Raw genomic sequence first — 12,579 nt, 5'->3', positions numbered from 1 at the left:
GCCCCGCATGCATTAGCTATTTATCCTGATGCTCTCCCTACACCCCGCGCCCCGACAGGCCCCAGTGTGTGTTGTTCCCCTCCCTGTGTCTGTGTGTTCTCATTGTTCAGAGCTGATTTTTTAAAAAGATTAATCCTTCCAACCTGTATAGGTCTTTTAAGCTTTCACCATGTCCTTAAGACTCTTCCTGAACAGATCGGTAAAATTAACTTTATTTATTAGGTACTTGCTTTGCATGTAATAACTTATGTAGTCCCACAGTGATCTATGAGGAAGAATTTACTATAATCCCATTTTACAGATAAGGCTAAGAAAGATCAAGTTCGATGATGCTGGAATCAGGTCTTGACTTTCTTTTCCCATTCCACGGCCATCAGCCCACATGGAGAGCTGATTCAGCCAGTGTGGGGGAGACAGCCCCAACCATGGCTGTCTTAAAGTGGGTCTTGCTTACAGACCACAGGAGGTGAGGTACTGACTTTAAGAAGGCCCAGAGCAAAGAGCGTGACTGCAGAATGCAAACATTGCTGCTTCTTGTCCCGAATGCCTTGGGCAAGGAACTCTGCTTCAGTTTCTCATGTGTGAAATGGGAGTGCCAACAGCCCCGACCTTAGGAGCCCCGGGAGAATTAAAACAGTGAGAAGGTCTTATGGACCACCTAGCACTGTGCCTGACACACAGGAAGCCCCCAGTAAAGGTCTCTGCCACTACCCAGTGGGAGACCCTGCTTTGTGACACCTCCAACGAGAATATGTCTTAGGGCCCATTTGCATTACACTTGGCCCAGTTAAATCAACAAATTTAGCCTAAAACCTGCCTAATTACATAATTAAGTTCAGCCTAAAGGTTTTTCTGTACATTGTGAACTATAACAAGTGGAGGTGTAAACAGAATATAGCCCACACATGTGCCAGTCACTGAGTTTTGGCCATTCAAATGTGCCAACTGTTCAAACCATGTTCAAATAAGGCAAACATCTAGCTGTCTCTGTACCTCGCTTCCATTTTCTGCACGTCACTTTCCTTTTTCTCTCCATAAATCTTCTTCCACCACGTGGCTGTGCTGAGGTTTCTGAACCTGGCTCAGACAGCCGCCCAATTTGTGACTCGTTCATTGCTCCATTAAACTCCTTTAAATCTAATTTGGCTGAAATTTTTCTTTTATCATTCCCCTGGTGTGTAAACAGCTCCAAAGTCTGGTTGAAAACACAGCAAGGCGTGTGGGCTGAAGTTCTTGAGGACCTCAATAGCTTCAAATATCTAGCCCAGTGATTTTATTTGTCTTATTTCTAGACAGCCACCCCCCCCCCCCAAAAAAAACAAGTATATTTAGAGAGAATTACTTTTGCTGCATTAGCTTCTAGCATTATTAACAACCTTTCTCTTGTAACTTGCTCTAGAGGGAAGTAGACTGTTTTCAAGGGGAGAACGATGCCTATCTTTGCAGAACTGTGGCAACTGATGAAAACGTGCGAAACCCTCCTCTTTGTTCCTTGTTCTATGTCTGGAATGCCAGCTGAGCAGTTCAGCTGATTTTTTTAAGCTGAGTTGATGCCATGCTGTTGTAGTTTGGTTATGGTTTAATCCTGTACTCGGTTGGAGCTGCTCAGTGCTGGATAGAGAGTTGGCCCCGTGCAACCGGTGTAGACTTTGGAACTAGATAAACCTGCATTTGACTCCTCCTTCTCCCACTATCTAGCATGATAGTGGTGAGTTCCTTAAGCTGTCTGAGGCTAATTTCCTCTGTGAACTATTAAGAATATTTACCTAAAAGCATTTGAGTCAGGGATCAAATAAGATACTACTTCCTGATAATAGTACACCTACCTAAATAGTTCCCAGGGATTACAATAAGGTAACAATTAATTCCAAGACAGCTTCAAATTCTATCAGTGGCATGAACTAGGGAGCATCTGAGCCAGCTTCCCACCTTGTCAGTTGGAGACAATGACTGACCCAAGGTAACCCACACTCACTCTTGATCACACGTAGTCAAGAACTTGTCCTGCAGGAGAGGAACTACAAAGAAGCCCTGTTGATCAAAGAAACAGTCTTTTATAGACAGTTTAACTCTAATGGCAGTGATTGTCATAGTTCCCCAATTCTATGCTTTGCTCAAGGAAAAAGGACACGTATACAAGATTCTAAGAGGAAGGATATCAAGGAAAGTTCATGCAAAGGATTGCATGACTTAGGAGCTCTTGATGTTGAAAGAATGACCCTGACATTATCTCCATAGAGGCTGAAATGGTGCTTTGTCCCTAAATTCACGTCCCTTCAGAATTACCTAAGAACACTCGTGCAGAAGGTTCAGTAGATTACCGGGTAGATTGTGATGGAATCTCAATTACCCTGGGGTCCACTACCTCTTGCACAATCATGGTATCTTACCTTATTACAGAAAATCTGTGGGGAAGATCTCTCCACTGGGCCCCATCCAGGCAGTGACCTACCAGCTGTGGAGGACATGGGACTGAAATTGTCTGATCACATTCTCAGATAGAGACAAAGTCTGCTTTTCCTCTCTCTCTCTCTCTCTTTTTTTCTCTCTCTTTTTCCATTTAGAAGCTAGTGAGATATTATAGACTGGCATAGGAAAAGGTGGTTCTTGTTTCTAGCATCCAACAATGGGGTGCTCTGATAAAGTTGCCTTTCCCCTTCGCAGACACACTACTATGCACAATTTCTACTAGGTGAACACCAATCAAGACTAGTACAAGAGTTGGGAGAAAAAGAGTAGTCATGTGAGTCCTGGAACAGCAGGCCAGGGTGCAAAGAATATAGGTCGTGGGGTCTGACCTCACTGAGCCATTTCCTAGCTCTGTGATGTGGGTGTCTAACATCACTCATCTGACAAATGCTGATCATTGCATATACCTCCAATTTTCTTGTAAGGAAAAAGCAGTATATTACAGATTATGTGAAAAAATGTAATGTATAGAAAATGTGTATTACATAATAGGCATTTTTTAAAATTAGAATTTAATTTCATTTTCTCCTCTCTGTTTCCAGAAAATAATTCCATTTGTTTCAAGAATATTTGTAGAACTGACTTTGCCCATGTGTGTGAGGCCCCTGAATCCACCCTCTGGAGACTGTGTTTTGGGTACCGCTATTGGTTAGAGTCTTATTGGGATGGCTCAGCATCAGGCCTGGGACACCCCAGGAGTTGGTATTGTTACCAGAAAGGAATCCTGATCCAGACCCCAAGACAGGGTTCTTGGACCTCACGCAAGAAAATTCAGGGCCAGTCCATAGGGTAAAGTGAAAGCAAGTTTATTAAGAAAGTAAAGGAATAAAAGAATGGCTACTCCATAGGCAAAGCAGTGGCATGGGCTACTCAATTGAGTATATTTATAGTTATTTCTTGATTATATGCTAAACAAGGAGTAGACTATTCATAAGTTTTCCAGCAAAGGGGTGGGCAACTCCCAGAACTGAGGGTTCCTACCCTTTTAGACCATTATAGGGTAACTTTCTGATGTTGCCATGGCATTTGTAAATTGCCATGGTGCTGGTGGGAGTGTCTTTTAGCCTGCTAATGCATTATAATTGGCATATAATGAGCAGTGAGGACAACCAGAGGTTACTGTCATCGCCATCTTGGTTTTGATGGGTTTTGGCTGGCTTCTTTACTGCATCTTGTTTTATCAGCAAGGTCTTTGTATCCTGTATCTTGTGCTAACCTCATATCTCATCATGTGACTTAGAATGCCTAACCTCCTGGGAATGCAGCCCCACAGGTCTCAACCTCATCGTACCCAGCCCCTATTCAAGATGGAGTTGCTTTGGTTCAAATGCCTCTGACTATATTGGTCATACATACTTCTGAGTTCTTTCTTTCCACCTGTGTGGGTTTCCTAGGACGGCCACAACAAAGTACCACAACTCAGTGACTTACAACAGAAATTTACTCTCTCACAGTTCTAGAGGCCAGAAGTTGAATAGTAAGGTATTGGCAGGGCCATCCTTCCTCTGCAGGCTCTCAACGGAGAATTTCCTTGCCTCTAACTAGCTTCTGGTGGTTGCCATCAGTTTATTGGCTTGCAGCTACATCACCCCAATCTCTGCTTGTATCATTACATGGCCTTTTCCCTGTACGTCTGTGTGTAATCACTGGATTTAGGGCTCACCGTAATCTAGTATGTCTTCTTCCTAACTTGATCATATCAGCAAAGATACTATTTCCAAATAAGATCACACAAACAGGTGCCAGTGGTTATGACTTCAACATGTCTTCTTAGAGATGCGATTCAACCCACAATATTCCCTATAGCTTCTGATGGAAAACCTTGTCCCAGTATCTTCTTTTTAAGGATGAGAATGTTCTAGGGTATATATACCTTTAAGATGTCATCTTTCCTATTCTAAGCCTCAGTTTCCTCATCTGTTTGAAAGAGGGACGATGCCACTTGCTGAATGGAGCCAGGCCCTACTGTTGTACCCTCATGAGAACCATCCCATTCTCTGCAGTGACCCACACGTCACACCTGCAATTCGCTATACAAGGTGAGCCTTCCCCAGGAGAGGTGATGCCCTGTGATGGCTGGGACCACCATCTCTTGTTCCCATTGTAAACCTAATTTCTAGCTCAGTCCCTACCATCTAGTATGTACTCAATATATACTTTTGAATGAATAAATAATATATCTAATATAATATATCTAAAGCTTTTAGCGCCATATTTGGCCCACCAGGGGTACCCAATGACTCATGGCTATCTGGCTAGTCATTTGTATGACACAATTTTTACTGTGTTTCTACGTGCATAGGTCAGAGTAGAGTCTGGAAAACAGAACTCACCCCCAGATAGGTTCAGAGGAGGAAACTTAATACGAGCAACTCGTTACAAAGGTCTTAGGAGTGCTAAAAAGGAAACAAGGAAAAGGTAAGGAGGCTCAGAAATAAGGAAATTCAGGAAGCCACTACCTCCTGGAGAGCGTCTTGCTTTAGAGCCAGAGCCCGAAAGCAGGAGCTCCGGGCAGAGGAGAAGTGGCTGTACAATGGAAACTGAAACCAACCAGGTGACATGACACCTGAAGGAGAGGAGAGAAGCTCCCTGGCTTCTCCCTTCCTCTCACCCCACCTCCCACCAGCACCTCCCATGGTCCACACCTATCAGGAAGCCAGTTGGCAAGGGATTTGGGGAAGCCAGGAAATGTCATTCCCAGTGGTGACCTCCCTGCCCTCCACTCCTATGCTCTGTAGGAGAGGGAAGAGAGCTTGGAGCAGACCAGCAGACGACCGCCCCATTTCCTAAATGCAGGGACTTCCACAAGCAGGGCTTCTGTGATTTGTAATGGGTCCTATGGGCGATGTGGAAAAAAGGAGTCTCTGCATAGATCTGACTACACTCGAGCATTCGTAATGGGGCAATCAGGGTTTCTTCCCCCATGGTCCTTGATTGTCATTGTGAATAAGCGTCACATCTCGGAGGAAGCATGTAAAATTCAAATTTCCAGACCCGATCCACAGAAAGTCTGGCTGAGACCATTTTGGGGGTAGAGATTGGGAATCTGTATTTTTAACAGAGGCTGCTTTCTCATGGAGGACCAGCCTCAGTGACTCTAATGCAGTTGATTCAAGGTCAATAATTTGAGAAACACCAAATTCGCCCTGGAAGTTGGACGGTATTCTAGATTCCAAAGGAAACAATGAGGCGTCGGTGGAAGCTGTTGCACGGAACAAAGCACACCTATTTTATGTGTGAGACCAACAGGATGATCTGCTCCATGTAGCCAACGCCCCAGCCCAAATCTTGTGACGTTTACTCTGTTTTACTCTGGATTAGATAACGTACACACATGTGGAGCACTGCGAAGCACGGCGTAGCACGGCGAAGCACACAGGCTCTTGGGACAGCTGTGCCTGGATTAAAACTCAGTTTCCCATGATTAAACTCTCTCTAAAAAGACGATTCTGACTCTCAGACCTCTGTTACCTTTTTGCACCCAAAGGGTATTCAGAAAGAAAAGGCTTCTCCATCTTGGGCACTGACTGAGTGACCCATGTAACTAGTCCTGGGGAAAGATAATTGGCAACAGAGCCCATATGGTTTATGGGAAATTAATATGAAAAGCCTGGCTCTATCTCTCATCAGATAAAAGTCAGGTATCGTCAGCATCCTCTGCCCTCTGTTCTAAGTCTCCCAGGAGACAACGCTTTTATCTGATTGGAAGTAGCTTCCCTCCCATGGGGTTTTGGACTTGGGATTTTACGAAGATAAACAGGCTGGGCGCAGTGGCTCACGCCTGTAATCCCAGCACTTTGGGAGGCCGAGGTGGACAGATCACGAGGTCAAGAGATAGAGACCAGCGCTTAGCCAACATGGTGAAATCCCGTCTCTACTAAAAATACAAAAATTAGTTGGGCGCAGTGGCAGGTGCCTATAGTCCCAAGTATTGAGGAGGCTGAGGCAGGAGAGTCGCTTGAATCTGGGAGGCAGATGTTGCAGTGACCTGGGATCGTGCCATGCCACTGCATTCCAGCCTGGCGACAAAGCCAGACTCCATCTCACAAAAGATATACAAACAAGCATCCTGCCTTTTATTCATCCCTGAGGAGGCAGCCTGCCTAAGACAGCAAACTTTGGACTCTGGGCACTTGGAGTGCATCCCTCCCTCTGTTTTCTCATGAGTTGTGACACCTTGGAAGAATGATTGGACTTCTCTAAGCCACAGTTTCCACATCCCTAAAATGGGTAACAAGTACCCCATTCAGGCTACTTTGCAAAGCCGTCATGATAACTGTATGGCCACAGTGGAAGGTCTTGTCTGATGGTCACAGCCATGACACACTCATCCGCCCTGTAGTATAAGGCACAGATGCCAGAATAGCCTAGAAGCCTAGAAATGTTCTGTGAATTAATCAAGTACTCTCAGTTTCTCCTCCCAAATCCAAAAACCTGCTTCCTCTGCCTTCTGTCATGGTAGGTAGTCAAACAGTCCCTCAGGTGAGACATCCACATGTCACCCACCAGTTTAACCTCATAATGATTTCCCCCATCTCCTCTCTGACTCCCACCATCCCAGGGACACTGCTCTTGCCTGCCTCAGTCTCCCATCACCTCCTCTCTGGGCTCCCGGCACTCTGCTGGCAGAGTACGTTTGAAACACCAGTCACACCGTGCCACTCCTTGCTTGAAATTCCTAGTGTTTCTCCACAATCTTAAGAACCGAGTGATATTTTCTTAGCTTGGAATACAAGTCCTTGCATGGCCTTGTACTTCACTAAGACCAAACCACTTAGAGATCTGAGCAGGTATCTTTGCTTTTCTGTCTCCTTTAACAAACAAACAGGCTGTGTGCGGTGGCTCACGCCTGTAATCCCAGCACTTTGGGAGGCCGAGGCAGGTGGATCACCTGAGGTCAGGAGTTTAAGACCAGCCTGACCAACATGGTGAAACCCTGTCTCTACTAAAAATACAAAAATTAGCTGGGCATGGTGGTGGATGCCTGTGATCCCAGCTACTCAGGAGGCCGAGGCAGGAGAATCTCTTGAACCCAGGAGGAGGAGGTTGGAGTGAGCTGAGATGGCACCACTACACTCCAGCCTGGGTGACAGAGAGAGACCCTATCTCAAAAAACAAACAAACAACACACTGCTTATTCTCTTTCACCTGGAATGTCCTTCCTTTCCTCATCTTTACCTAATTCACTCACCTGTAAGATTCCACTACTCAGTCAATAAGCTTGTTATCTATTTCTGTATAACAACTCCTTTCCAAAACTTAATGGTTTAAAATAATTGATTATTATTGTATCTCAGAATTTCACATGTCAGGAATTCACACAGGGTTCAGCAGAGGTGACTTGGCTTTGCTCAGTGATGTGTGCAGCTAAACTGTGATGACTCTAAGGGCTGGGGGCTGAAGAGGCAGCTCACTGTCTGTCCACATGGCCTCCCCACGTAGCAGCTTGGGCTTCCTCACAGCATGGCAGCCTCGGGATTCTTATGTAACCAGCTTAGGATGTAGCAGCTCAGGTCTCCAAGGGAAAGGAAATAGAAACTGCCTTGAAATATCAGAAATGGCAATGGTGCTACTTTCACTGTACACTATTAGTCAAAGCAGGTCAGCCTAGGCTCAAGGGGAGGAGATACACGCCCCATCTCTTGATGGCAGAAGCATCAAAGCATTCTGAGCATCATTAATCCATCACTGTCATCATCTCCTTGAGGAAGCCTGGAGTCCACTTCTCCCTTTCTTCCCCTTCGCCTTCCCTCTGCCCTCCCTCCAATGCCTTCCTCTCTGTTTTCTGATAAAATCAGAGTAAATACAAGCAGTGAAAAATATCCCTAAGGAACTGGGAGTGGTTTTGTTAAATAAAGGGTGCTCAAGCTCACTGGTGTGGCACATGTTGTTTGGCACATAATGGGTTCTCTATAAATCAGAGCTACGACGAGGAGGGTTAGCTAGCATTATTAAAATTAAAATGTGCCTGTCTGGTGACTGCCTAGCATGGAGAAGCTAACCCATAGGAGGTTTTCCCAAGGTGATGAATAAATGAATGAGTGAGTGAATGAAAGAATGAGTGAATGAATGAATGAGTAAATAAATGAATGAGTGAATGAATGAATGAGTAAATAAATGAATGAGTGAATGAATGAGTAAATAAATGAATGAGTGAATAAATGAATGAGTAAATAAATGAATGAGTGAATGAAAGAATGAGTGAATAAATGAATGAGCAAATAAAGGGCTCAACAAACAAGTGGATGTTTCTGCACGCAATCTGATTCCTGACGCTAAGGGATCCAGGCAAACCAAAAAATAACATCTGATTTCCGGCCTGCATAGACATTCCAGCTTTAATTACACGTGGGTCATGGCAGGACTCGGGGTTTGGGGGTTTGGGGGAAAACACTTGGCCTCCTGCCACAACCCTCACAATGGAATAAGGGCTTTACCGCCAGCTGCTGGTCCTCAAGCTTCCAGTGTGGATTCACATCAGCTGTGCCTCCCCCGCCAGCCCCCGCCTCACCGGGAAGGGGCTGGTTTGCAGAATGAGACCCTCTCAAGGCCGAGGGCCCGGGAGTGCTTCCTCTCTGCCCCTAGCTGAACAGCAGCTGGGCTGGGAGCGTGGCAGGTGTCTAACAGCCTGCCGCAATCCTGCATAACAGGAAGTGAAAGAGAACACCATATCCAATTGAAACTGCAGTGGAATATGGGCTGCAATGCTTAATTAACCACCCTCAGTCATTTCACAGATTTCTGTTGTTGCTGAAGGAAAAAAAAAAAAAAGGGAAGGCAGAGTATGTGGAGGACAACAAAGCTGATTCTGGAATGTTCGTTTGTGTTCATGCTCCCTGCTCCCACAGTCAGCAGCCTGCTGACATAACGCAAAGGGGACACTCACTTCTGGCTTCGGTTTTTAATGGGTTTCCAAAGGGTTTCTTTTTGTTTGTTTGTTTGGTTTTTGGTTTTTTGCCAGAGTCAGGTCTGTGCCATACTCCAAGAACTCGTCGATGCGTTTGTATGGGAGAAGGGGGAAGAGGCGTGTTGAGTGCATTTGTGCAGTTGTGTCTATACGAGGGTGTTTGTGCAGAGGCACACAAAACTGTGTCCTGGGTTGTGTGGGAGCCTGTGGATACGGCCATGTGAGAACGAGTGGGCGTGTGGGATTTGCCTGTGTATGGGGTGTTCCACCTGTTAAAGATGCGTGGGAATGTCTGTGGGTAGCTGGGAACAAGTTCTGTATCTCTGTGGGGCACCAGTATGTATGCCTGGATAGATATTTCAATAGATGTGTCTTTGCCTATGTTGGAAAAAAGCGAATGGAAGAAGTATTATTGTTCAAGTGTGTGTCACACACACACATGTACATGCAAGGAGAATGGTGTGGCAAATAAATTTGTGAGTGAAGATGAGAAACAGTGTACTGCCAAATGTATCAAGAACCCACTAAGTAGTTGGCAGTGAATTTATGCTATGAAACTATCTGCTACTTGATGGTGGGGCCATCTTTTCAATACCAGGTGACCTCAGCTTCCTTCTCTAGCAGAGGATAGTAGAGAGGACTTTTCCAAGAAGGTTCCATAGTTTCTGTAGACTTCACTTTGCATCATCACCTTGTTTTCCAAACCAAACTTGCCTGTTCACCTAGATAGACTTTCTGGGGAGGGTCTTTGGAATGCTGTAAAATCTAAAGGATTTTAAAACATCAAAAAACTATTAAAAAAAAAACCTACTACTTATTAAAGACTGACTAGTTGGCCCATGTCACTCCAGATGCCTGGCAATATTGACCTTATTTGATCTCTTAGTAGCCTTACTGGGTAGGAACTGCTATCATTTCCTCTGTAAACTGAAGTAGCCAGTGGGAGGTAGGGCTGGGGTTTAAACACACACTATTGAGCTGTAGAACCTAAACTCTACTGAATCATTGTCCCTAAATAGGGGGGCAGAGATCGCACCCCTTTGGCTCAGCCAGTTGTACAGTGGGAATAATTTGCCACATTGCCCTTAGGAACAGCAGTCCCTTCTGCGAGCATCAGAACTGCTCCTGGAAAGAATGTCAGTGCGTACCTCAGTGTGTGCTCGTCACTTTGGGGAGGTCACCTCCCACATTCCTGCAGGACGTCGGTGCCCTCATTTGGTGATAAGTCCTGCAGTGCCCTCCGGCCTTGCAGAACCCAGCTCCTGAGCAGCACACTTTCAGGATTTCAGGGTGGTTTCTGAGTAATGGATCCCCACCCCTGGAGGCCACCAGAATCACCACAGTAAACTTCCTACAAAAGCAACATCCAGAGTCCCACTCCCAGAAATTCAGATTCAGTGGCTCTAGAGAGGAGTCAGGAGCTTGCATTTTGCACAAGCCTCCCCAGCTCCCCACACCTAGGGGAATCTGATGTAGGTGTCCAAGGACCAAATTTTCAGAAAAACTGCTGTCCCTATTTTCCAACTGTACAGCTTAGGCATTCTCGTCCCTACACCTAAAGGAACTATCAAGAAGGAAGCCATAATTCTAGGTCCAAGGCCACTTATGGCTAAACAGTGCCCAGAATGGATCTAAAGAAAGGCGGGCCACTATATTTTTTCCAAAGTCCAGTCTGCCCTGACAGGCAGTATTTCTTTAAAAGCTGCGGGGAGAGGGGCAGACAAATGCCCATGTGAAGCCAGGCATCCCTCAAGGAATTTAAATGGGTCAGAAACTCTTAAAGAATTTAAATGAGCATGAAATAGGTATGGAAGGTTTTCTGGGCCAATATGCAAGCCAAATAGTAAATAACTATTTTCAGCCCTGAGTTTGGTTGGCAAATTTGCATATACATGTGATGCCGTACGTTTCTATTTTTACCATGTAAATCTGCAATCTGTAAAGAGAGCCGCGTGCCTTCGTGGAAATCCAGGCTCGGACTGTTGGCTGGGGGAGAGCTGATTTTCAGTCTGGCTGGACACAGAGTTCTATATTTTTAACGAGTCCAGGTGAGAGCTGACAGATGAGTAGATAAGAGGCAGGGTGCATACTTGCAGTTTGTTCTCAGGTTGAGCCCTTGTAGTGCCAAGATTTCCCCCAAAGTGATGTGTTCGTGCCTGAAAAACGGAAGTTAAAGTGGAAAGTTTGACATTTTCCTGTGACACCAGCCCTGCACGGTTTGAAACAACTTCCCAACCTTTCTTAAAAAGCCACCCTCGTTTTATGACTAACATTATTATTATTGATGATTATATCATTGGGATTACTATGATGATGGTCAAAGTGAGAGAAAAGCATTGGCAGACATCTGCAGAACTAGAAATACCTCTGCTTTCTCTCTGGGTGCCCTTTTATGTTTGGCATCTGCAATGAGCTGGATGTAAAGGTTTTGGGTAAATTTTTTGATGCCTTACTTCAGCCCAGCGTATAGTTGCCACTTACGTATTTTGTAATTGCCCAGTGGAACCCTCTAAAGGGTGGTGTTGCCGAGTGAACGGGGCATTTGCCTTTGGATGGTGTGGAAGTAGTACCCGTCCTTCACCTCTTCTTGCTGCAAGAATGCATATGGCGGAAAGAAGGAAGTGCAACATACCAAAGGGAGTTCTGCTGGGGTGGAAGGCAGATGGAGGTGATTTGCCATGGCTTGTTTGCTTTAAGCTCCTGGGCACAAAGCTTGCTGAAGGGTCACTGGTGTTCTGCTAAATCGCCACTTAATACCAGCAGTTTCTAGCACAAATATCAGGAGATTAACTTTATGAAAATACCTTGTAGTTGAGGAGCATGGTAAGTGTAAATTTGTGCTCAAAGGATCCTTGCTCTGCCATCACTACTATGGGACTTTTTTTTTGTGAGGAGGAGATACAGGGGGTAGATTATGGTTTCACTTAAATGGAAGGTGAGTGAAGCAGCAGAGCTCCCCAGCTACCCCGTGCAGGAGAGACCGGCACGTCTATTTGAGGACAGGCCAAGCAGCTTGGTGAAAGTTCAAGTACGTCTGCCCAAGGTCTCTAGAGGTAGTGCAAGTGCCAAAGCAGCCTGCAGGTTCCGTGCGGCCTCTGCTTGGTTCTCAGATACTTTCATTTTCAGAATATTAGTTCCTTTGTCAGAGATAACCCAGAGCCTGTAATAATCGCTGAGCAATTGGTTATGGTGATACTACCATA

The sequence above is a fragment of the Chlorocebus sabaeus genome, chromosome 5 (genome assembly GCF_047675955.1).
Source record: "Chlorocebus sabaeus isolate Y175 chromosome 5, mChlSab1.0.hap1, whole genome shotgun sequence".
In the NCBI taxonomy this organism is placed as follows: Eukaryota; Metazoa; Chordata; class Mammalia; order Primates; family Cercopithecidae; genus Chlorocebus; species Chlorocebus sabaeus.
The sequence above is the reverse complement of the archived record's forward strand: the minus strand, read 5'-3'. Positions refer to the sequence as shown.